Raw genomic sequence first — 27,443 nt, forward strand, 5'->3', positions numbered from 1 at the left:
TTCATGTTTACCTGCTCTAGTCCTCTCATGATTTTATAGAGCTCTTATCATATCCCCTTAGCTATTAGAGATGTGAATCGTGTCCTCGATCGTCTTAACGATCGATTTCGGCTGGGAGGGGGAGGGAATCGTATCGTCGCCGTTTGGGTGTTTAGAGTATCGTTAAAATTGTGAACCGGCACACTAAAACCCCCTAAAACCCACCCCCAACCCTTTAAATTAAATCCCCCACCCTCCCGACCCCCCCCCCCCCCAAATGCCTTAAATTACCTGGGGGTCCAGCGGCACACTAAAACCCCCTAAAACCCACCCCGACCCTTTAAATTAAATCCCCCACCCTCCCGAACCCCCCCCCCAAATGCCTTAAATTACCTGGGGGTCCGTAGCGGCGGTCCGTAGCCTTAAATTACCTCCGTAGCCTTAAATTACCTGGGGGTCCGTAGCTAAATCGGGGGAAGGGGGAGAGCAGGAAAACCGGCACACTAAATCGTGTAGTCTTCAGCCAGCGCCATTTTGCAAAATGGCCGCCGCAAAATGGCGGCGGCCATAGACCAACACGATTCGACGCAGGAGGTCGTTCCGGACCCCTGCTGGACTTTTGGCAAGTTTTGTGGGGGTCAGAAGGCCCCCCCAAGCTGGCCAAAAGTTCCTGGGGGTCCAGCGGGGGTCCAGGAGCGATCTCCTGCCGCGAATCGTTTTCCGTACGGAAAATGGCGCCGGCAGGAGATCGACTGCAGGAGGTCGTTCAGCGGACCCCCAGGTGCCATGCCGTGTTTTAGTGTGCCGCTGGCATTTGGGGGGGGGTTTGGGAGGGTGGGGGATTTAATTTAAAGGGTCGGGGGTGGGTTTTAGGGTGTTTTAGTGTGCCGGTTTTCCTGCCCTCCCCCTTCCCCCGATTTACAATTTTTTGACGATAAATCGGGGGAATTGGTATTGTATCGTGGCCCTAACGATTTTTGACGATTTAAAATATATCGGACGATATTTTAAATCGTCAAAAAACGATTCACATCCCTATTAGCTATCTCTTCTCCAAGCTGAACAATAAGTTCTTCTTTTGTACTTTGCTCCCTATCTATATTAATTCTACTTTATTTTTAGTGCAATTTCTATATACATTTATTTACTAAAATATGTTAGATATATTCAATACATGATTTATAACTACTCTGGATGCTGTGATTTTGCAATGCATGGAAAAAGCCCATTGAGAAATAAGTCAAAAACAAAATGCAGATTGATGTGATGTGGCTGTTCACTCAAGCCTTCCCTTGATGGACACCCTTCTAACAGCTATGTTAAACTCTGTTATGTTTAAACTTTGTTATGCTTCTCTTTGATATGTTAATCGTATGCTTTTGATCTCAACTCTCCCACTCCGTAGACCCCTTGTTCATTGTAACTTTATCTTCTTTGTTAATTGGTTACCCCTTGTTTCAATGTAAACCGGTACGATAAGACACTAGTCTTGAGCATTGGTATATCAAAAGAATTTTAAATAAATAAATAAATGTGGCTCTAAACACTTTTCATTTACTTAGGATGGGGGACAATGCAGTCTAACCACAAACATGAGGAAGTGGCTGAAAAGAATGATGAGAACTGATCAAGAACTTCAATGTTAGATGCTGCAAAGATAAGGGTTTGCATCGCTTAGATAAGTCATTGGAGTAAAACTGGAAAATGTGAAGTTAGGGCTATTTGGCGGAAAGTGGCTATGGCTTATTTTAAACTTATATTGACTGTTAAGAAGAGATTTTATTCAGGAATTATTGAGGAGGTTGATGATAATCTTAAGATATTGTTTAAAAAGGTGAAATCTTTGCTAGGTGGTGAGGTAGATGAATCTATGAAGTATGAGAATTTGCCAGATTATGAGATGTTGGTTTCTGGGGGGTTTTCAGGAGACAATGAAGAATTTGAAGTATGTTTTGATTGGGAAGGATGTAGTTGGAGAGGTGTAATAGAAGATAGGAGGATGGTAATAGATGGGGGGAGGGTGTGTAGGGTGCATCGTTTCCAGGCTCTGATAAGGCCTGTTGGATGAAGTTTGATCAGCTCTCCCAATTGGAGCTAAATTATTTTAAGTCTGATTAAATCTTTGAATTTTTTATTGAATCCATGTCCATCTTATTTGGTCTGTGGGCTTCCTGATGTGGTTTATTGTGGTTGTTAAAGTTGGTGAATTTTTCACTGTTAGAAAGTATTATTTCAGCAATTTTTTAAAAAGGCTGTGGTTTCTTCTATTTTGAAAAATAAGTTGGATCCAGCAGTATGTAGTAATTATAGGCCAATTTCAAATCTACTCTGTGGCCAAATTGATTGAGGAAGAGGTAACTAAACAAATTTCTGAGTTTTTGGACTTTCACACTAAATTAGATGAGGCCCAAGCAGGATTTCATAGAGACTGTGTAGTATGGAAACTGTGATGGTGTCCCTATTTGATGAAATTTTACCTTGGCTGGATATGGGTGAGACTGTTTAGTAATGCTTGATCTGTGTAGTGCATTTGATCTGGTGGATCATTCTTTTTGATCATGCGCTGTTTGGAGGTAGGCCTTGATGAACAAGTATTGAGATGGATTTCAGCTTTGTTACAAGGGAGAGTTCAATCTGTAGTATTTCAAGGTGTTAATTCAGATTAGATGTAAGGAACCTCTGATTTCCTTACCAAAGGAGTGTACTAACTAGCTGGGGAGGTGTAGAGAGATTTAGTAAAAAGAGGTTGGATTTTCTCCCCCATGTGGGAGACTAAGATGGTGTTGCCTTAGCTTTCTTAGCCACCTGACGCACCATCTTACCGTGCTTCCCCAATAATAAGCCCTACCCTGAAAATAAGCCCTAGCTTGATTTTCAGGATTTTTGGAGTAGGGTTTGAAATATAAGCCCTAATTATAGGTGGACACATGGTTGCACCCCAAGACTTGCCTGACCCCCCCCCCCCCCCAAGACTTAACAAAAGTCCCTGGGGGTCCCGAAACCCAGGGGGGGCAGATGGGGGGTTGTAACAAAAAACAACCCAACCCAAATTCACCCCAACCCTTCAAATTTAATTCATTGCAACCCCCCCCCCCCCCCCACTTTCCCGACACCTCCCCAAAAAAAACTTGCCAAAATTTCCTGGTGGTCCAGTGGGGGTCCCAGGAATCTCCCGCTCTTGGGCCGTCGGTTGCCAGTAATCAAAATGGTGCCAATGGCCCTTTGCTCTTACCATGTGACAGGCTATTGGTGCCATTGGCCAGTCTCTGTCACATGGTAGGAGCAATGGACGGCCGTACGGGGGTTGCAATGAATTAAATTTGAAGGGTTGGGGTGGGTTTGGGTTTCTTTTTTTTGTTTTTTTACAAAACCCCCCCCCCCCCCCCCCCCCATCTGCCCCCCTGGTTTTTGGGCTTCGTTTCGGGGGGCAGACGAAATAATATTGGCCCGAACCACGGGAAAACGAAACTTCCCGCGATGGGCCAATAACAAAGGCCGAACCAAAAGGTTCGACCGAAAATTGAATCTGATTGGTGAATGAAAGAGGAGGCGGGCTTAGCCTTCTCCTCATTCACCAATCATGGAAAAAAATAAGACATCCCCTGAAAATAAGCCCTAACTGTTTTTTTGGAGCTAAAAAAGAATATGAAACCTGTTTTATTTTCGGAGAAACACAGTAGGTGATGAGATTTTTAGTTAATTTCCTGCAGGCAGGATCTCTTGGTCTTTCATTTTTCTAACTTATTGGAAAGGGTTTTTGATGTTTTTCCCTTTGAAGTCAGCCTGCTTGACTGACTTAATTCTGCCTATCTTTACTCTTTTTGATACATTTTGGAGACTTTCCCTTTGAGAAAGCTTGGTATCCCTTCACAGTGGATTGGGGCATTCCTGTGTAAGGTTAGATCAAGGGGTAGGGAAGATTCTGCAGTGTTTTATCACTCCTCCAGGAGATAGACCTGTTAGTGACCCAATGCAGAGGAGTTTCAACCTTGAGTTGTCTTTCTTTAGTGAACATCTCTTCATTTTTAAGGCAAGGACATTTTTCCACCCTTCCTGATTCTTCTTGTGTTTTTCCCCTTTTTATGAGTCTGTCTATTTTGTTCCTCCTGGAACTGAATGCCCTTGAATTAGTTTCCAATCTATTGCGGAAGAGATGTCTTCCACCTAAGAAGAGCCTGGGGAGTGAAAGTTTCATCAGAAGAAAAATGAATTCCTGTCCATTGCCAGAAGGAAGAATCTGAAGGTATTGTTTAAGAACTGTGTCATTGTTGACTCAAGTGTGCTGTACTTAAGGAGAGTGCCTACTGGTAGTTTCAAATTGTCTCTGGAGGGGCAGATAATAAATGCAAATAAATAAATAAATAGAACTTCAGAAAAGGTATGAGAACTGGGACTTGTGTTCTGATAGACTTGAGCAGTATAACCATTCTACAGTGGGGAGAAGATTATGATAAATTTGAGAGGTGTAAGAAGGATTAAGCTTTCTTCAGAATGAGTGACTGGAAAGAGAAGGACATTGATTGTTAAGGAACTGGCTATCATAAATTCAGAGAACTATCAGTAAAGAAGTTGGAAACCACATTGCTTCTTGGTATGATCATTGTTATAGACTGTGGAGATTATTAGTGCTGTTTACAAAGACTAGGAAAAGAGCTGTGTACTTTGGAGAGTGCAAAAGGGCCTTGAAACTATGCTTCCCCCACAGGGAGCCCTGGGCCTCAGAAGTAGAAGCTATCCATGGAGAACTAGTGGCAGGTAAGGTCACCTCTCTTTCTATGTGCCCCTGGGTCTAGTCTGTGGGTTCCGTCCTGCCCAGGGGGTGACAGAGAGGTTCAGCAAGATATGCTCTCTCTGTTGCTCTTTAATATTTTTTTGGCCCTGTTGAGTAATGTTATTCAATCCTATGGTTTTGCATCATATATCTACGCAGACGATATACAGATGGTAGTGCCACTGGGTAAGGAAGATGAGGGGATACTTTGGCGATTTAATGAGTGTTTTCATATGGTAAGAGAGTGGTTAAGAATAAATTAGTTTTGAAGTGCAGTAAAACTGAGTTGTTGCAGATAGGATCTGTCTCTAACCAAGTTTGCCCCTCTGCGGATGGGCTGACATTCAGTCCAGCAGATGATGTTCTCTGTTCAATACTCTGTTTATTGTTTAATGTAACGCCTTACCGGCGACAGTTGTGTTATATGGAAACCGACTTGATTCGATATATTTATCGAGAATGTCGGTATATAAAAACCCTACATAAAATAAATAAATAAATGAGGTGATAGTGTTGGGAATTAAGTTAGATTTCAAGTTAACTTTGGAAAAACATATTTGGTCTGTTGTGAAGTCTGCTTATTCAAGACTAAAATTTTAGACAATTGGTCTTTTTTGGATAATAAAGTGTTAAACAAAGAGACTTATGCATTAGTTATGTCACAAATTGATTACTGCAATGCACTTTACCTGGAACTACTAGGTAAAGGTATTTGAAAATTGCAGGTTATTCAGAATACAGCTGCGTATTTAATAACAGGCAATTCTCAATGAACACCAGCAGCCTGTTTACTTTTGAGTTTGCACCGATCCCCTGTTGCCTTGCGATGTAAATTTAAATGTTTGGTTTTGGCATTTAAGGTGTTTGAAAGGCAACTGTCTGCCACATCTTAGGGGTTGGATGAAGTGGAATTACAGTAGTCGTAATTTGAGACTGAATCAGAGATATCAATTGCAACTTCCATTAGTGAAAGCTTACTGTCATGTGCATTTGCAAAACCTGGCCTTTTCAGCATCTGGAATGCTCTACCACTATATCTGAGAAAGGAAGGTGATTTATTGAGGATTAGAAAAGGGTTAAAGACATGATTGATGGACCTTGATTGATGATATGATGATACTGGGTGATATGTTTGCAGATAAGAGTTCTCAGTCTATATGTTGTTTTCTGTTTGTATTTTGTTTTGTATTGTTTTAATGTGATCATATTTTAATGATATTTTATTGTACATCACTGTGTGTGATTCTTTTTTCTGGAAAGCTATATATAAATATCAATAAATTTAAATGAAAATTAAAGGCAACATAAGCCAGTAGAAAAAAAAAAAGCAAAGCTCCAGCAAAAAATGTTTTTAGTACCAATTTGAAAACAGAGAAGACATCAATCACCTGAAAGATTGAAGGAGACTGTTCTAAATTCTCAGGGCTGTGAAGGATGAAGCCTTTCTTTTATTGGCAGAAAGGATGGAAGATGGGAGTACACCAATCTCAATGCAACTGCTATTCACAAAAACTTCCATCTCTAATCCTAAGAGGAAGCATGGACACACAGGGCTTGTGCCCCAGATCTATTGACCAGGGATTGGTGTTGGAACCGGTTCTGTTCAATATCTTTGTGAGCAACATTGGGGAAGGAATAGAAGGTAAAGTTTTTCTATTTGCAGATGATACTAAGATCTGCAACAGAGTGGACATGCCAGAAGGAGTAGAGAGAATGAGATGTGATTTAAGGAAGCTTGAACAGTGATTGAAGATACGGCAGCTTGGATTCAATGCCAAGAAGTGCAGAGTCTTGCATCTGGGGTGTAGTAATCCAAAAGAGCTGTATGTGATTGGGGGGTGAAGGGCTGTTGTACACAGAACAAGAGAGATAGTGTCTAGCGATCTGAAGACTATGAAGCAATGTGACAGGGCGATAGAAAAAGCCAGAAGAATGCTAGGCTGCATTGAGAGAGGAATAACCAGTAAGAAAAAGGAGGTGATAATCCCCTTGTACAGGTCCTTGGTGAGGCCTCACTTGGAGTAGTGTGTTCAGTTCTGGAGACCGTATCTCAAAATGGACAGAAACAGGATGGGAGGCAGTCCAGAGAAAGGCAACCAAAATAGTGGGGGATCTCCATCAAATGACTTATGAGGAGAGGTTGAAGGTCCTAAATATGTATACACTGGAGGAGAGGAGGTGCAGGGGAGATATGATAGAAACCTTCAGATACCTGAAAGGTTTGAATGATGCAAAATCAATGTCAAACTTTTTCCTTTGGAAAGAAATCAGTAGAACTAGAGGTCACGAAATAACTCCAGGGAGAATGACTCAGAAGTTAGATCAGGAAATATTTATTAGGTGCACACCGTGAGCGCGGAGTAAATAGCACACACATGCATGTAATTATAATACCAAAAAATGTGTGGCACTATGGTTTAAACTGTTCAATACATATATTTACTGTTTTATTTGTTTACAGGCCAACAGGAGAGAACACTCAAATACAAACACCCCGACATGGCCGTGTTTCATACTAGGGCTGTATCAGGGAAGCAATGAGTGTTCACATCTACAATAAGAACAAAAATTAGAAGTATTGAACAGTAGGGATGTGAATCGTGTGATCGATCGTCTTAATGATCGATTTTGGCTGGGGGGGGGAATCTGATCGTCTTAGTTTTTTAGGTTAAAAAATTGTTTTATTGGGGGAGGGGGGAGGGCGGGAAAACCGGCACACCAAAACAACCCTAAAACCCACCCCAACCCTTTAAAATAAATCCTCCACCCTCCCGAACCCCTCCAAAATGTTTTAAATTACCTGGGGTCCAGTGGGGTGGGGGGGGGGGGGGATCCCGGCGCGATCTTCCACTCTCGGGCCACGGCTGCGTTAAGAGAAATGACGCCGGTGGCCCTTTGCCCTTACCATATGACAGGGCAAAGGTAATGCCGGCGCCATTTTGGTTCCTGTGACCTGACGTCACGAGTGCAGGAGATCGCTCCCGGACCCCCGCTGGACCCCCAGGGACTTTTGGCCAGCTTGGGGGGGCCTCCTGACCCCCACAAGACTTGCCAAAAGTCCAGCGGGGGTCCGGGAGCGACCTTCTGTACTTGGGCCGTATATGTCGACATAGTGAGGGCAAAGGTAGCGCCGGCGCCATTTTGAATATTGGCAAATCGACCCGAGTGCAGAAGGTCGCTCCCGGACCTCACGTGCACAGGCCACTCTCCTGTGCACGTGATTCTGTATTTAAATGAGGCCCGGCGGTAAAAACAGGCAAAATGAGGTGCTAGGGACACTAGCGCGTCCCTAGCGCCTCCTTTTGGACCGGAGCGGCGGCTGTCTACAGGTTGACAGCAGACGCTCAATTTTGCCGGCGTCTGTTCTCGAGCCCGCTGACAGCCACGGGCTCAGAAACCGGATGCCGGCAAAATTGAGCGTCCAGTTTTTGACCCGACAGCCGCCGGCTGACTTCAAATTTTTTTTTTATTTTTTTTTTACTTTTGGAAAGTTTCGGGATCTCCGACTTAATATTACCATGATATTAAGTCGGAGGGTGCACAGAAAAGCAGTTTTTACTGCTTTTCTGTGCACTTTCCCGGTGCCCAAAGAAATTAGCGCTTACCTTTGGGTAGGCGCTAATTTCTGAAAGTAAAATGTGCAGCTTGGCTGCCCATTTTACTTTCTGTATCGCACGGGAATACCTAATACAGACGGAGCGTACTGTATCGGCCTGAAAGACAGCATTTCCCGAGCCACCACAGTAACTAGGCACCTGTGAGAGCTGTATATGGTTTCTGTAATACAAAAGAAGAATTAGAACCACTAACATAAAGGTAAAAGGGGAGGGTGGGAAAGAAAGGTGGGTGGGGAAGGGGGCAGAGGAAGGAAATAGGGTAATATAATTGAACAACCAAACAAGTGACAAGATAGTCGAGCATAGAGCAAGACAAACCTTAAACAGAAGCCGCATTATAAAGATTAATGCTTTCAAATAGGAGACTACAGGGGGTCAGAAATTGATAGCCTAAAAATATAATAAACAAATTAAAAGGTAAAAAATGGAGGGAGGTCTTTTGTGAGAGAACCAAATTGTAAAGCTTACATTTGAGTAGAGAGTTCCAAAAATAGGATAATGCTGCAGGAGCCAGCATAAATGCTGTAAAATTTTAAGGAAGAGGAAGCTTGTCAAGATGCAATGCAGCTCTCACTAAGCTGGTCCATCAGCAGAGTCTCTCTAAGCCACAGACGTGGGAGAAGGGGAAATTGCAAATATTATAAGACAAAATCTCCACTTAAATTGCATGGAAATGACAGGACAGCCACTTAAATTGCGACTTGTCAATTGGTATAAAAATGTGTTCCTGCATTCCATACACTAGCTAGATGGTGTGAAGCATCATTAAGGACCGAGTGGTGACGGTAAGAAGTAAGCATAAGCTAAGAGCATATAAAGCTACAGGACAGTGGACTGGTTTATCAGTTAAACTATTGTGACAAGTTAGGTGATAAATTACTAGAAGGAAGCCATGAAACAACCCAAAATGAAACAATAGCAGCAAGTGAGAAACTAGGGCTTAAGGTGCAGACAGCTTCAGTGCCAGAGAAAGGAATCATAAAAGGCACAACGAAAGTCAGTGTAAGTGCCTTTACAGAAGGTAAGTCAAAAATCTCAAAACATGCAGGAATCAGCAGATATATGCTGTAAGAAAAATATTTAAATAAAGAGGATGGAACATCAAACCACTAACAAGTTAGCTAGAAAAACCAATATGAGGGAAAAGAGACTTATTTTTACTTTCAAGAAATTAATGCAGTGTTTCCTGTGGCAGTGCTTTAGGCAAGACACTCTGGAGACACATGGCTAGGGACTAGATAACAAGAAGAAGTGTGCCAAACGAGGTGACCACATGACTTTAGCCTATCCAAATGCAGGAAAGGAGATAAGTGGAAGGGAACATAAATTTAATGCTTAAAAGAGGGGGAGACAGGAGGGAAAGGACAGGGGGGGGGGGGGTGGATGGAGGGAAAGGAAGGGGGGAAGGGAAAGCAAGGGGCAAGGGGAAATAGGGAGGGAAAGGAAAAGGGGGTTGAAGGAAGGGAGGGAGGTGGGGCAAAGAGAAAAAGGGAGGTGGGGATAGGAATAAAAGAGAGTGGAGGAGGGAAACAACTTGAAAAAAACTTTTAAGACAGTTGGACTTAAAGGTGGCTCCTAATAATAAATGGTAACAGAGGGAAAAATGCTAAAAGAAAAAGGACCATTCAATTTCCCAATTCAAACAGTCGGGGATTAAGGAGTTTAATTCAAAGATCCTGTTCTGTCCCCAGCAGTGGGTACATATTTGTATCTGTACATATTGTAGTTTAACTGTGTTTAGTGAGGTTCTCCCTTCTGAGGATTCTTAATACTGAAACACTTTTTGTAACCCATGATAAGTCTGTGAACCTTGCCTTTAAAAGGAGCCTTTGCCCTTGAGAAGCTCTCTTCCCCCTCTACTTTCTCTCACTATTGGAAGTGCTCGAATGCCCCTCAATCTAACTTGAGACTTCCTAGGTGCCTTATAGGCTCAAGGGACTTCCCTTCATGCTCCCCCTGTGTCACATGGTTCATAGGCTCGCTGCCATTGGACCTTGCCCCCTACCCCCAGCTTGTGGAGGCGTTTCCTTTAGCAGCTCTTGACAAGAGTTTGGTTCACACCTTGCGTGCTTCTGAGCCAGCAGCGCTCTGTAAAACTCCCTGAAACGATTGGGTTTTTTACCTTCTCTTTCACTGCCTTCTTCTGAAGACTAAATCAGCCTCATAGCCCTCATGCTTCCTACCTCTACCATAAACTAACTCCTGCAACACAAGAGACCTTCTTCTCCCTCCTGCTACTCTGTCTCCAGTTACCAAAGATCTTTGCCTAGGAGCTCACGTTTGAAATGCAACAATTGTAAGTAGAATTTACCTGTACAATAAATTATTTCAAACTTAAAGAATCTTTGTCTTGAGGACTGATTGGAGGGAAAGTTTAGCTGCCTGAATAGGAAAAAGCACAGATGTTTACCTGATTCAGAACAGATCTATCACTGTTCTTTCTGGACCAGGATCATAGAGAAATTGCCACCATGTTTAGAGCAGTGTGGCTGTTCAAGCGCAAAAAAGTTTGATAGACGTCAGATCATGGTTATGGGATCGCCAGTGCGCAACCAATAGGGCTTCAAGATGACCAGATTTAAGACAAGACCGGTGTTAAATTATTCTGGCTCGGAGCTGGCGGGTGGTTTTACCTACATATATCAGTGTACATGGACATAAGATGGCACATATTATGCCGCTAGATGCAAAAGTGGTGGGGTGCTTCAAAAGATATGTTTTTGACATAACTGGATGTGTAAATTGCTGTATGGCTGGAGAATGGATAAATACAGAACATTGAGTGCATGGAGAGTGGCCTCTTGAAGGGATCTTACGGTGAAGGTTTAGGTCTGAGTTCAGAATTTACTAACATGTCTCTAAGGTTCCTACCATATCTAAAAGAGAAATGGGGCATTTCTTGAAAAATAGATTGGGGTGAGATTATCCTCCAATGATTTTTGATGATAGAAATAGAGGCAAAATCTCACAGTGAAAATGTTTTGGAATATATCCGAAGCAGAAAGCCTGTGAGGGAGTTAGTTGGACCATTAGATGATTGAGGGGTTAAAGGGGCAATTAGAGAAGATCAGGCCATCGCAGAAAGATTAAAGGATTTTTTTTTGCTTCAGTGTTTACTGAAGAGGATGTTGGGGAGATACCTGTATCAGAGAAGGTTTTCATGGGTAATGATTCAGATGGACTGAACCAAATCATGGTGAACCTAAAAGATGTGGTAGGCCCGATTGATAAACTGAAGAGTAGTAAATCACCTGGACCAGATGGTATACATCCCAGGGTTCTGAAGGAACTAAAAAATGAAATTTCAGATCTATTAGTAAAAATTTGTAATCTATCATTAAAATCATCCATTGAACCTGAAGACTGGAGGGTGGCTAATGTAACCCCAATATTTAAAAAGGGCTCCAGGAGCAATCTGGGAAACTATAGACCAGTTAGCCTGACTTCAGTGCCAGGAAAAATAGTGAAAAGTGTTCTAAATATCAAAATCACAGAACATATAGAAAGACATGGTTTAATGGAACAAAGTCAGCATGTCTTTACCCAAAGCAAATCTTGCCTCACAAATGTGCTTCACTTTTTTGAAGGAGTTAATAAACATGAAGATAAAGGTGAAGCAGTAACATAGAAACATAGAAATGACGGCAGAAGAAGACCAAATGGCCCATCCAGTCTGCCCAGCAAGCTTCACACATTTTTTTTCTCTCATACTTATCTGTTTCTCTTAGCTCTTGGTTCTATTTCCCTTCCACCCCCACCATTAATGTAGAGAGCAGTGATGGAGCTGCATCCAAGTGAAATATCTAGCTTGATTAGTTAGGGGTAGTAGGGGCAGTAACCGCCGCGATAAGCAAGCTACACCCATGCTTATTTGTTTTAGCCAGACTATGTTGTACAGCCCTTGTTGGTTGTTTTTTCTTCTCCCCTGCCGTTGAAGCAGGGAGCTATGCTGGATATGCGTGAAGTATCAGTTTTTTTCTCCCCTGCCGTTGAAGCAGAGAGCCATGCTGGATATGCATTGAAAGTGAAGTATCAGGCACATTTGGTTTGGGGTAGTAACCGCCGTAACAAGCCAGCTACTCCCCGCTTTGTGATTGCGAATCCTTTTTTCTTCTCCCCTGCCGTTGATGTAGTATATTTGGATTTTCAGAAGGCGTTTGACAAAGGTCCTCATGAGAGGCTTCTAGGAAAAGTAAAAAGTCATGGGAGAGGTGGTGATGTCCTTTTGTGGATTACAAACTGGCTAAAAGACAGGAAACAGAGAATAGGATTAAATGGACAATTTTCTCAGTGGAAGGGAGTGGGCAGTGGAGTGCCTCAAGGATATGTATTGGGACATGTACTTTTCAATATATTTATAAATGATTTGGAAAGAAATATGACAAGTGAGAATCAAATTTGCCGATGATAAAAAAAAATTGTTCAGAGTAGTTAAATCACAGCAGATTGTGATAAATTGCAGGAAGACCTTCTGAGACTGGAAAATTGGGCATCCAAATGGCAGATGAAATTTAATATGGATAAGTGCAAGTTGATGCATATAGGTAAAAATAACCCTTGCTATAGTTTCACAATGTCAGGTTCCATATTAGGAGCTACCACCCAAGAAAGAGATCTAGGCGTCATAGTGGATAACACATTGAAATCATTGGTTCAGTGTGCTGTGGCAGTCAAAAAAGCAAACAATGTTGGGAATTATTAGAAAGGGAATGGTGAATAAAATGGAAAATGTCATAATGCCTCTGTATCTCTCCATGGTGAGACTGTACCTTGAATACTGTGTACAATTGTGGTCGCCACATCTGAAAAAAGATATAGTTGTGAGGGAGAAGGTACAGAGAAGGGTGACCAAAATGATAAGGGGAATGGAAAAGCTCCCCTATGAGGAAAGACTAAAAAGGTTAGGACTTTTCAGCTTGGAGAAGAGATGGCTGAGGGGGGATATGATAGAGGTGTATAAAGTCATGAGAGGTCTAAAACGGGTTAATATGAATCAGTTATTTACTCTTTCGGATAATAGAATAGGGGGCATTCCATGAAGATAGCATGTGGCACATTTAAAACTAATTGGAGAAAGTTCTTTTTCACTCAATGCACAATTTAACTCTGGAATTTTTTGCCAGAGGATATGGTTAGTGCAGTTACTGTAGCTGTGTTTAAAAAAAGGATTAGATAAGTTCTTGAAGGAGAAGTCCATTACCTGCTATTAATTAAGTTGACTTAGAAAATAGCCACTGCTATTACTAGCAACCGTAGCATGGAATAGACTTAGTTTTTGGGTACTTGCCAGGTTCTTATGGCCTGGATTGGCCACTGTTGGAAACAGGATGCTGGGCTTGATGGACCCTTGGTCTGACTTCCTACTATTGTGGGAAGAAAATGGTAACATCGGCCGGCAGAAATGCCTTTCAGATAGTCAGAACGATCCAAGAAGAAAGCAAAAGCTCTAAAGCTGATATTATCATCCATATGGGAACCAACGACCTTGCTAGTAACAGCATCCAAGCAGTACAGAGAGATTTCTAGTCTCTAGCGAAACAGATTAGTCACATGGCCACAACCATCGCCTTTTCAGAAGTGTTACCTGTTCAGGGAAAGGGGAAGGAGAGACTAAGCCATATTGATAACTTTAATGGTATGGCTCAAATCCTGGTGTAAGGAACAAAGTTTTGGATTTATTGGGGGCTGGGGCCGTGTATGGAACAACAAAAAGCTATATGTCAAAGATGGCTTACATCTCTCTGTGGCAGGAAAAAGGATCCTAAGAGATAAATTCAAATCCTATGTCACAAGGCATTTAAACTAGAAACCGGGGGTGGCAGAAAGAAATTAGAATGTCACCCCCCCAAATACAAATACAAATGCAATGGAAAAGGGTGAAGTGGATAAAAAAAACTCAACTAAATAAGTCACAAAAGGAGTCCAAGAAAAGCAGTAACCTGAACGAGAAAAGCTGGAAAGCTATGAGCACAAATGCTCATAATTTGGGCAATAAAATCCCAGATCTGCAAGCCCTAATGGTGGAGGTGGACTTGGACATTGTTGCTGTCAAGGAGACGTGGTTCACGGAATCTCATGATTGGGATACGGCAATACCGGGCTATAACTTATTAAGGAAGGACAGAGAGGACAGGAAAGGGGGAGGAGTGGCTCTTTATGTCAGAAACAATATCCAAGCATCTGAGCTGCAAGGAAGATGGGGCAAAGAAGAAGCACTATGGGCCGACCTAAAAAAAAGATGATGGGGCTTCCATTTCTATTGGAGGTGGTTTACAGGCTCCAAATCAAATGGAAGAGCTTGACAAAGATCTAGTTGAAGACATCAAAAAGAAGGGAAAAGTGGTGATTGTTGGAGATTTTAATCTGCTGGATGTAGACTGGAGAATCCCTTCTGCAGAATCTAACAGTAGTAGAGAGATAGTGGATGCCCTGCAAGGGGCTCTGTTCAAACAAATGGTAATGGAATCCACGAGGGAGGGAGCTATACTCGACTTAGTTCTCACTAATGGAGATAATGTCTCTAATGTCCAGGTGGGTGCCCACCTCAGCACCAGTGATCATCATACAGTATGGTTTCATATCACAAATAGGATACGGAGAACTAGCACGAAGACTCGAGTTTTGCAGTTCAAAAACATGGACTTTGATGAAATGGGGGAAGTACCTGGAGGAAGAACTAGAAGGCTGGGAGAACAAGAGAGATGTGGAACAACAGTGGACCAAACTAAAAGGAGCAATTACCAAGGCAACTAATCTATATGTTAGAAAAGTAAAGAAAAGCAAGAGAAAAATGAAACATATCTGGTTCTCAAAGGAGGTGGCTGACAAAAGCTAAAAGAACAGCATTCAAGAAATATAAAGAATCCCAAAGAGAGGAACACAAGGAAGAATATCTGGTGGAACTGAGGGAGACGAAGAAAGCAATCAAGAAAGCGAAAATTCAAGCAGAAGAAAGGATTGCGAAAGAGGTAAAGCGGGGTGACAAAACATTTTTCAGATATATCAGTGAAAGGAGAAAAGTCCAAAGTGGTATACTGAAATTGAAAGGTGAAAAGGATCAATGGGTGGAGACAGATGAAGAAATGGCAGAAATATTAAACAAATACTTCAGTTGGTATTCACTAAAGAAGACCCCGGAGAAGGACCGACACTAGTTAACAAGAAACTGGAGGGAAGTGGAATGGATGAAACTCCGTTTACGGAAGAGAATGTATGGGAAGAGCTAGGAAAACTGAAGGTTGACAAAGCCATGGGGCCTGATGAGATTCATCCCAGGATACTGAGGGAGCTCAGAGATGTGCTAGCGGGTCCACTGTGTGACCTGTTCAATAGCTCCCTGGAAATGGGAGTGGTGCCAAGTGATTGGAGAAGAGCGACAGTGGTCCCGCTTCACAAGAGCGGGAGCAGACAGGAGGCTGGAAACTACAGGCTGGTTAGCTTCACCTCCGTGGTGGGAAAGGTATTGAGGTCGCTGCTGAAGGAAAGAATTGTGAACTATCTACAAGCAGCAGAATTTATGGACCAGAGGCAGCATGGTTTCACCAAGGGGAAGATCCTGTCAGACAAATCTGATAGACGTTTTTGATTGGGTGACTAAGGAATTGGATCAAGAAAGAGCACTCTATGTCATCTACTTGGATTTTAGAAAAGCTTTTGATACGGTCCTGCACAGGAGGCTCGTGAATAAAATGAGAAGCTTAGTGAGTGCCAAGGTGGTGGCCTGGATTGCAAACTGGTTGACGGACAGAAGACAATGTGTGATGGTAAATGGAACTTACTCTGAAGAGAGAGCGGTGTTAAGCAGAGTGCCGCAAGGATTGGTGTTGGGACCGGTCCTGTTCAATATCTTTGTGAGTGACATTGCGGACAGGATAGAAAGTAAGGTTTGTCTTTTTGCGGATGACACTAAGATCTGCAACAGAGTGGACACACCAGAAGGAGTGGAGAGAATGAGATGGGATTTAAGGAAGCTGGAAGAGTGGTTGAAGATATGCAGCTGAGATTCAATGCCAAGAAGTGCAGAGTCATGCATATGGGGTGTGGAAATCCAAAAGAACTGTATTCGATGGGGGGTGAAGGGCTGGTGTGCACAGAGCAGGAGAGAGACCTTGGGGTGATAGTGTCTAACGATCTGAAGTCGGCGAAACAATGTGACAAGGTGCTAGCTAAAGCAGAAGAATGCTGGGCTGCATAGAGAAAGGAATATCAAGTAAGAAAAGGGAAGTGATTATCCCCTTGTACAGGTCTTTGGTGAGGCCTCACCTGGAGAACTGTGTTCAGTTCTGGAGACCGTATCTCTGAAGGGACAGAGACAGGATGGAGGCGGTCCAGAGAAGGGCGGCCAAAAAGGTGGAGGGTCTTCATCAAATGACTTATGAGGAGAGATTGAAGAATCTAAATATGTACACCCTGGAGGAAAGGAGGAGCAGAGGTGATATGATACAGACTTTCAGATACTTGAAAGGTTTTAATGATCTAAAGACAATGACAAACCTTTTCCATTGGAAACAAATCAGCAGAACCAGGGGTCACAATTTGAAACTCCAGGGAGGAAGACTCAGAACCAATGTCAGGAAGTATTTCTTCATGGAGAGGGTTGTGTATGCCTGGAACGCCCTTCCGGAAGAAGTGGTGAAGACCAAAACTGTGAAGGACTTCAAAGGGGCGTGGGATAAATATTGTGGATCCATAAAGTCTAGAGGATGTGAATGAAGAGAAGAGGCATGGGGGTAGCTTGCAGGAATGACAGCTCCTACCTGGAGATTAATACCTTATTCAATAAACATACTCACTGTCAATGTGACTCCAGCATTGCTCTATGCTTCAATGGCAAGAGGAAATGTGGTAAAAACGATTTGCATTCACAAAAAACCAGGGAGTAGCTTGCTTGTTGCGGCTGTTAGTACCCCAAACCAAATAAATCTGATACTTTACTTTCAATGCATATCCAGCATAGCTCTCTGCTTCAACGGCAGGGGGGAAAGAGGAAAAGAGGATTTATATTCAGGCAACAACCAACAAGGACTGAATTACATAGTCTGGGTAAACAAATAATTATGGGTGTAGCTTGCTTGTTACAGCGGTTATTACCCCGAATCAATTAAGCCTGAAAGCAGAAGGAAGGGGAAACCGCAGAGCACACGTGGTGAGTCAGCCGTGCCCTCTGAGAGGCTCTAGGCCTATCAGAGTGCGTCAAAAAGGCCTTTAAATTGCTGTGCGTCCAAAGGAGCGCGACCTAAGGGGCCTGCCCCTTAGTGTGCCCCTTTGTGAGCCCCCAGGACAGAAATTCCATCGCCTACTACCACTCCCCCCTACAATACTTCATCTGAGCTCTCACCCAGCATTCTCCAGCTTCCAGCCTCTTCCAGCCTCGGCCAGCATTTATCCAACAATCTTTCCAGGCCTTGCAGTACCCTTCCAGGTCTGCCAGCTTCTGCCAGCATCCACCAGCCTCAACCAGTACTCATCCTGCACTCGCCAGTGTCCACTATCATCTACACACATCCAGCACTCATCCAGCATTCATCCAGCAGTCTCCCAGTCTCTGCAGCACTCTTCCAGATCTGCCAGCTTCTGCCTGCATCCACCAGCCTTACCCAATACTCATCCTGCACTTGCCAGCGTCCACTATCATCTACACGCATCCAGCATTCATCCAGCAGTCTCCCAGTCTCTGCAGCACTCTTACAGATCTGCTGCCAACATCCACCAGCCTCTCCTCAGCACTCATCCAGCAGTCTCCCAGTCTCTGCAGCACTCTTCCAGATCTGCCAGCTTCTGCCAACATCCACCAGCCTCTCCTCAGCACTCATCCAGCATTCATTCAGCTCTCTCAGCATCTATCAGCATCTCATCTGCCAGCATCTCCCAGACCGACTTATTCTCAACCCTCTCAAGCAACCACCAACATGCTCATCCTAGGCTTCATCATAAAGATATGCTCCTAATACCCTACCCACTCCCAGGGCTCCAGTACAAGCACCTTACTGCCCCTGCTCAGACTCCAGACAACCACAACAGACAAAAACTCATTCAACTCTCTCAGACATCTCCCCACATACAAGGAATCCCCAACTCTCCCATCCAAGTACCAACAATCATCTCTAAGACCAACACAAAGTCAGGAAACATAAAGACCACTATCAACAACTGATACACACGACAACCCTCCCTTTCTACACCATCTGAGAAGGCACCATGCAAACCTACCCCATCCCTATCATTCATCATCACCACACCTACCACTCGAAGCTTTCACAACAATCCCCGAGCCATACAATGAGATCTCTCATCCCAATTATGATTTCACCCCTCTCCCAGCTATTAGGACTCATGATATTCTCTCTAACCCTCTTCAACGCTCAGTCCCTTACTAAGAAAACCCACATCCTTAACGATTATCTACTAGACTCCAAACCAGACGTTTGTGCCATCACGGAAACCTGGTTAAAAAGTTCTAACACCCCCTTGATAAACCAGTTACCGATACACCTCTATGATTTCTTCTCAATCCCAAGACTCAAAAAAAGAGAGGGTGGTCTGCTTCTAGCCACCAAAAAAGAACTCAATCTCAGCCAGCAACCGGTCAAGACCTCCTCTAAAAAACTGGAACTAGGACTGTTCAAGTCAAAACATATTCAAATTCTCCTAGTATACGCCCCGCCAGGGTTACTAGACTCCGATGCCTCACCCCTCATCGAAACCATTGCTAAACACATCAACACAGATTCACCAGCTATGATACTGGGGGACTTCAATCTGCATGTTGACGCCTCTCCGCTCTCTCCCAATTGTGAAACCTTCCTCTCCACACTCCTGGCAATGGGCTTTGAACAAATTATCATTAAACCCACCCATAAAGCAGGACACACGCTCTACCTCATCTTCCTAAACTCATACCTATCATACAAAAACGTTCCAGACTGCACCCCAGTCCCCTGGTCCGACCATTCCCTAATATCAGCTACCCTCTCGACTCAAGGAAACCCTATTTAGCCTCAACCTCATTCCACCATCCACTTCAGGAAACCATGTGCCTCCGACATCCTCAGTGAATATCTTTCCAAGGAACTCTCTAACCTGGATATCTCCAACCCCAACTCAGCCCTTTTATCCTGGCACAATATCACGGAGTCAATAACCAATAAACTTTGCCCCAAAGCGAAAATTATCAATTGGACACAAAAAAGGAAACGACCCTGGTTTTCACCAGATCTTAAGCGGATGAAGCAAGACCTCAGACACAAGGAAGGCACTTGGCGGAAGACCCCCAACACCACAACACTATCCGATTATAAACACACCATGCATATTTATAAGATCTCTCTCTTAAAGGCAAAAAAAGACTATTATGCCAGCAGAATTCATGATATTCATTTTCATGCCAGGGCCCTGTTTTCCTATGTATCCCAACTCACTAAACCCTCTCCCCCCACCATCCCAGACGACCAGACTCAATCCAAAGCAAATGAGCTAGCACTCTTCTTTCAGGATAAAATTGTTAACACACGTGTGCTTCTCTCTACCAACTCCATCCCCCCAGCCCTAAACTCCAACTCTACCTTTTATCCTGGAGCCACTCTTGACTCCTTCAAGACCACTACCCCTCTGGAGATTGAATCCACCCTCAAGAAGTTGAAACCATCCAGCCATCCGACTGACCACATCCGAACTAAACTTCTGCTCCTCATTCCGGGCGCTATCTCCAGATCTTTGGCTGACATCATAAACTGCTCCTTAGCCCAAGGAATCTACCCGGATGCGCTAAAAATGGCATACCTTAAACCCCTCCTGAAGAAGCCCAACCTGGACACAAAAGAACTCTCCAACTTCCGACCCATATCCAACCTCCCTTTTCTAGCGAAACTCAGAGAAAGTGGTGAACACACAGCTCTCAGACTACCTGGAGGAACACAAAATCCTATACCCTTCCCAGTACGGTTTCTGTAAATCATCCAATACAGAAACCCTCCTCATCTCCCTATCAGACCACATCCTCTTGGGCCTAGACAAAGGGCTCTCATTCCTGCTTGTCCTCTTAGACATCTCTGCAGCGTTTGACACCGTGAACCACACCATCCTTCTAAATCGCCTCTCAGACATTGGATTATCTGGATATGCTCTCAGATGGTTCAACTCCTTCCTCAACAACAGAAGCTTTAAGGTTAGAATCAATAACAAAGAATCCCCTAATTTCAAATCAACACTAGGCATCCCCCAAGGCTCTTCTCTATCCCCTACCCTCTTCAATATCTACTTATTGCCCCTCTGTCAGCTGCTCACAAACCTAAACTTAACACACTACCTCTATGCAGACGACATTCAGATTTTGATCCCTATAAAAGAATCCCTTCCAAAAACATTTACCTACTGGGAGAATTGCCTTAAGTCCATTAACCACCTACTCACCAGCCTGAACCTGGTTCTCAATGCAGCCAAAACAGAAATCCTTATTATTTCCCCCAACCATTCGGACAGCTCCGTTCAGACAGTCCCTAACCTCCAGACCACTCAAGTAAGAGACATAGGAGTAATCCTCGATAAACATCTGAACTTAAAGAAATCAATCAACAATATCACCAAGGACTGTTTCTATAAGCTTCAAGTTCTGAAAAGACTCAAACCCCTTCTTCATTTCCAGGACTTCAGAACTGTTCTCCAGTCAACTCTGTTCTCTAAAACTGACTATTGCAACACTCTCCTCTTAGGGCTCCCTATCTCCGCCACCAAACCGCTACAGATGCTCCAGAACGCAGCAGCTAGAATCTTAACCAACACTAACCGGGGAGCTCACATCACTCCCATACTCCGAAACTTGCACTGGCTGCCAATAAAATACAGAATCTTGCACAAGGCACTCACCATAATCCACAAATCCATCCACAATCAACTACCTCTAGACCTTCAGATCCCATTCAAACTTTACTCATCCGCAAGACCCATCAGAGAAGCATATAAAGGAACCCTTCAAGTCCCACCAACTAAATCCACGTGACTAACCTCCACCAAAGAACGCGCACGCTCCACAGCAGGCCCCGTCATCTGGAACAACTTGCCGACTGACCTAAGATTGGAACCCTGCCTCCTAACCTTCCGAAAAAAAACGTAAGACTTGGCTTTTCCACCAAGCCTTTCCTTAAGTTCTAAGAGGTCAACCTACTTCTCAATCAGACTCAAGCTAATTGGCTAGACTCCCGGTCCAGCCCAGTATATATAAATATGTGTTCAACCTCTAGTTTTTGCTTTCCTTTTACTTCCTGGCTACTCTAGCCCCCAACTTCAATCTCCCTGTTATATGTAACTATGCTTTGGCCTTCCTGTTATATGGTTTATTTTGTTAGTCCCTAAGTTCCATGTAAACCGGTTTGATATGAATCTTGTCATGAAGGTCGGTATAGAAAATGTTAGATAAATAAATAAATAAAATTTCACTTGGAATACATAGCCAGCGCAATTCACTGCTTCAGCGGCAGGGGGGAATAAAGAAAAGAGGAATTATATTCAGACAACAACCAACAAGGACTGAATGGCACAGGCTGGGTAAACAAATAAGCATGGGAGTAGCTTGCTTATTGCAGCAGTTACTACCCCTAACCAATTAAGCTAGATACTTCACTTAGATGCAGCTCCAGCACTGCTCTCTACATCAATGGTGGGGGTGGAAGGTAACTAGAACCAAAAGTTACTAATAAGGGGCCAAGAGTAACAGATAAGTAAGAGAAAAAAAAGTGTGAAAGCTTGCTGGGCAGACTGGATGGGCTGTTTGGTCTTCTTCTGCCGTCATTTCTATGTTTCTATGTTCTATGTATGTTTCTATGTAAGTTGGGAATGAACAAAGGATTATGGAAAATGAATAATAGAGAACATAAACTAATCTCCCCTATGAATAAAGAACTGCTCAAGGGATGGATTAGTCTCACTTACTAACAAAACAAAATCTAGCTATACAATACATATTGTACTTCATGTAGCTGGTTTGTAGAGTAGCCAGTAGCCACAAAATTGTTACCTTACCAAGTGTTGTGGAGGTAGACCCTTGGCCCGAGGTGGTGTTGGTGCCAACTGTGGGGGAAACCCCCACAGGTCCCTACCATTGGGAGGTGAGGCCAAACAGGAAGCAGAGGCCAATTAGAGCTTCGCCAATTCCAGTCCTCATTCCCCGGAGGTTGAGCCCTTGGATACCGGGGCCAGCTGGACTTAGGTGGGCCTCCACATGATTGATCCCCGAGAGGGTGCCCAAGGCCAGGGTGCCAGGAAGCAGTGAAGATGCAGGATTCAAAGGGAGAGGCTGAATCTAAAGTCTGGCCCGACTGGAGCAGAGGCAATGTGGTTGGAGACTAAATCAAATCCGGACTGCAAGTCAGGCAGAGTTGAAGACAAGGCTGGGTTCCAAAGTCCGGACAGACTAAAGCAAGCAGCATGGTTAGGAACAAGGTTAAGTTCGGACTGTAATTCAGGTAGAAGCCTAAGACAAGGCCAAGTCCAAGCAAGGGTCAGGGCAGGTGGCTGAAGACGAGGTCAGGTTCAAGCAGAAGTCAGGGCAGGCAGCTGGAGACAAGGTCAGGTCCAAGCAAGGGTCAAAGCCAGGGAGATCCGTCCAAAGGGTAGAAGGCACAGGAAGCTGGAACAGGAACTGGAACAAACAGCAACAAGGCACACGACAAGGAAGCAAGAGACCTGGCGAAGTCTGAGTGCAAGGACTACCTTATATAAGGAGGCTGAGTGATGTCATCACCCGGGGCTGCAGGAGGCTTTCCCGCCACGGTCCCTTAAAGCCAGGAAAGGCACATCATGCCTAAGGCAGACAAAGCCGGCAAAACTAGAGGTGGCGGCGTCTCCCTGCGACGCACTTGGGGAGACCCGATCTGAACTGGAGGAGACCGCAGCAATACCAGAGAGCCCTGGGAGCACAAGTGTGTAGGCAGCTGCCTACCGCAGCCAGAGAAGATAGGACAGGTCCAGAACCCGGGCGTCAGGGGTGAGTGAAGCCCCCAACACCCGGGAAATGCAATACCAAGAAGGACATGTAAGTAGCTGGCAAATATTCTTGTAGTCAGTGGGCACAGAAACAAGATTAGATTATGTTAAAATGACAGAATGTTGATACTCAGAAAAGAAAGAAGATGAGCAGATCATATTTTATGTAACAGAATACCTCAAATGGAATAAAAGGGAGGAAAGATCACATTTTAAACATGTCAATGGCGACTGTGCTAAGTAGAGACAATAAAATATATTAATGAAGAACTTATCATTATGTAAGGAAAAAGTATCATAAAGAACACAAACTTTGAGTTAAACACAAAAAGACAGACATATTCCAGTTCACCATTTTCTTTTCAATAATCATCCCTTATTTTTGCTTTTTTTTTTTTTTTTTTCCATCAAGGCTTTTTCTGCTACCTTGCCATTTTCCTGGTCACTACCTTTGCAGCTGACCCTGCATAACTATCCAATTCTCAATGAGGTAATTTGTCAGGTTTTTGTCATCTTACCTTGGGTTTCTATAGAGAGAGAACTGTTAGGTTGTCAGAAGAGGGTTGAACTTAATGGATTTCTGGTCCTCTTTCAACCTAACCAACTATGAACTGCATTCTTTAACAGGTCTGGTTTTCAGGGTAGCCAAAATGTAAACATTAACCTGATTCTTAGATCTACTGTATGTAAATATATTTCTTGAATATCGACTGTGGATATCTTGAAAATTAGACTTATTTGGGGGACAGTAGAACCAGAGCTGCGACCATAAGTTAAGACACTCTGCTTTTCAAAGTCTAGAAGGGAAGTCTTCTCATTGTCCTCTTCCACCATCATGGATCATCCCTGCGATGTGTAGTAATCCTTCCTCAGTCTGAGACCTAAAAACATCAGGTCTATGTGGAACCCTGGTTCCCTCTGGCACGGACCAAGCAATCCATGAATGTTGGTCTGCAGCATGGAGCTTTATATATGTATTGTTTGAAATGTACGCCCCTGGTTCTCAAATCCAGTCCTTGAAAACAGCCATCTTTGTATTTCTCTCATTGGTTCCATAAAAGGTGTCATACCCTACAAAGAATCAAATTAACTCCAGAACCAATAAGTATTCATTCGTCTAGTTAATAGCACTGATCTGTCACTTACTGGGTTCAGTTAGGAGTTTTATTTTATTATATATTTTCCCTTTGGCACATAATTAGCTTTAGTCCTTCCCTAGAGATTTGTGTTTTCCACTGGATCATCTTAAACAATTGCCCAACTGTAAGGAGTGGGCTAATTCAATGGACTAATATTTTATAATCCATTGTGCACACCCTAATTAAGTAATGACATTCCTCCACGTTATCCTATATACATGTATTAAATTATATTCATTAAAATATTTCATGTGAGAAATCCACAATCAACTATTGTTTTTCGTGATACTTTGATATTATTTCTGTTTATGAAAAACAAACGCATTAGGGTTTGACATTGATACCCCTTGTTGCTGTATTGTCTTTGTTTACTTTGGGAACCAAAAAACAGTCCCTATTGTGACTGGTAGGAATGCTCAGGTTCGTTTTTCCCCCGACTTGCCATAAGCTGAGAAAGGGAACAAACACTTGTTTCATATTTTGCCAGAAACATATTGTATAACAGTAGCATCTTCAGAGCTACAAACTCATGTAATTAGTGGGAGGATTTGGCAATTCCTTGTTTCATTTGTTCTGATATTATTATTATTATTTGCAACATTGCTTTCAGGGGGATGTAAATGAACTAATAATTAATGGTCTTTTGGCGTTAATTTTCTGCTTTAGATTCTATCTTTATTGGCGAAGAGCCTCGTTCATGGAGCTGCAGGCAAACAATGGACTTGACATGCAGCTGGGGATAAATTTTCAAAACTTTATTTTTATAAGAATCTACAATTTCCTCCCAAGAACAATTTGAAATTTAGAAATCAAAACAGATGAAAAGAAATATGTTGCACCCTAATTTGGTGTTTAGGACTGAATTGGTGGAGGGGACCCACTCAGTCCCAGGGCTAAGTCCCAGTTCAAAAGCACTGGTCCTCTCACTCCAGAATGTGAATTCTTCAAAGTGGGATGCAGGAGGAACCGCCAGGGCCTGAGCATAGCAGGGGAAAACAAAGTTCTCATGGGTATAGTCAGTGTTAGATTACTTTTCTCCATGCAGTCTCTGTATCCAATATTCAAGGACTCACAGGACACTCGAAGTGGAGTGTTCAAAACAAACTTTACTATAAGCGTAAACGTAATGTTTCAAGCGTAAGCGTAATGTTTTCAAGAATCTAAATGAGATTTAAACTGTCCAAGGAAATCTGTCTGTTGCGGATATGGACCCTTGACCCAAGGTGGAGTTGGCACTACTTGCAGAGAGGAGCTCTGCAGGTCCCCACCGTCAGCTGGCAGAGCTGGCTGTGACAGAGGCCTAACTGGAGCTTCACTTATACCAGCCCATTTTCCCCTTAAGTTGACCCCTCGGGTGCAGGGGGCCAGTAGGACTTAGACGCACGCCTCTGATGATGAGATAATGGTCGGTAGTCTAGTCACAAGCCAGAGTCCAGGGCAGGCTGAATGCAGGTGGAGTCAGAGGCAGGTGGCGGTCAGGGCAGGCAGCATTCAGGCTGGTCGGAGTACTGGTCAAAGCAGGTGGAGTTCAATCGTAGTCAATACAGGCAGTGGTCAGTGGCCCAGCAGAGTTCTATAGTAGGTGAGAGCGTCAGTGACAGGCAACAGTTTCAATCACAGTCATAATCAGGCAAGCCAAAGTCAGAACCAGAGATCTGTTTGAGGGAAGACAGGGCGGAATACGCAGGCAGGAGGTAAGGAACGCATAGGCAAGAGAAAAGACGGAAGAACTGAAGACTGACCACAGGACTAGATGAAGGAACTAGAAGATGAAGGACCAGGAACCAGGGACAGCAGGAACATGCAGCGGCAACTTGCTCTACTTACAAGCTAGTCAACTTATTGCTGAGGCATGGGTTGCTGGGAGCAAGGCCTTTTTAAGGGCTGCTGGTAGTGACATCAGAATTGTGTGCCATGGAGAATGTCCCACTGCAGGCCCTTTAAATCCTGGCCAAACATGTGTGTGCCTAGGGGAGGTGTAGAGTGAAGTCGGTGGCGTCCTGCTGTGGGCCTTGTCGGACCTGCAAGAGAGCAGTGGTCAGCTGCATTGTGGATTGGGGGGTCTTCCTCAGCGTTGTGGCAGGATGTAAGAGCGGTGGCCTGCAGCCTTGCCCCACAGACTGCCGAATGCAATAGTAGCCCCCCTTAAAGCCCCTCCCTGAGGGACTTTGTTTCCTGGGATCAAGGGTGTGGAATTCTCTTAGGTTGTAGTCTAGAATGTTGGTTACAGGTTCCCATGTGTTTCCTTCGGGACCATAACCTTTTCAGGAAATGAGGTATTCCCACCTCTTGCCCCTTTGTCGAGAGTTCAAAATCTCTTCTACTTCGTAAATTGGATTATCTTCACTGCTTCCTTCTGCAGTTTAGGTGTTACTCTAGAGGGACAGGAGAGCACTAAAGGTTTTAGTAATGAAATGTGGAAAACATTGAGGATACCCAACGTATGAGGCAGTCGCAATTGGTAAGTCACAGGTCCAATTTTACAAAGGATGGTGAATGGTCTGATATACCATGGTGCCAAGCGCATTGATGGTACTCTGAGGTGTATGAGACATGTGGCTTAACCACACCTTCTCCCCTGCCTTAATTGTGGTGCTGGCCTGTGATGAGCATCTGTGGTCCCTTTGGCCCTCTTGGCTGTTTTCTTGATCATCTCATTGATACGAGTCTAGAGGTTCTGCAGTTCCTGTGCTAAGAGCTGGGTTGCTGATCAGGGAACAGCCACTGGGAGAGTTAGGTTTAGTAATGGCGCCGGTGGCACTGCAGATTTGAAAATTATGAGAAAATTCCGCCCAAGGCAGTAGAGAAGGCCCAGTTATCCTGACGTTCATTGCATAATCCCAGAGGAATGTCCTGATTGTTCGATTTGCATGCTCAGGATGACTGTTTCCCTGGGGGTGATAGGCAATTGTGAAGTCCAAGATGATTCCGAACTTCTTACACAATGAATTCCAGTACTTC

This window comes from Rhinatrema bivittatum, chromosome 6 (assembly GCF_901001135.1).
Source record: "Rhinatrema bivittatum chromosome 6, aRhiBiv1.1, whole genome shotgun sequence".
Lineage (NCBI taxonomy): Eukaryota > Metazoa > Chordata > Amphibia > Gymnophiona > Rhinatrematidae > Rhinatrema > Rhinatrema bivittatum.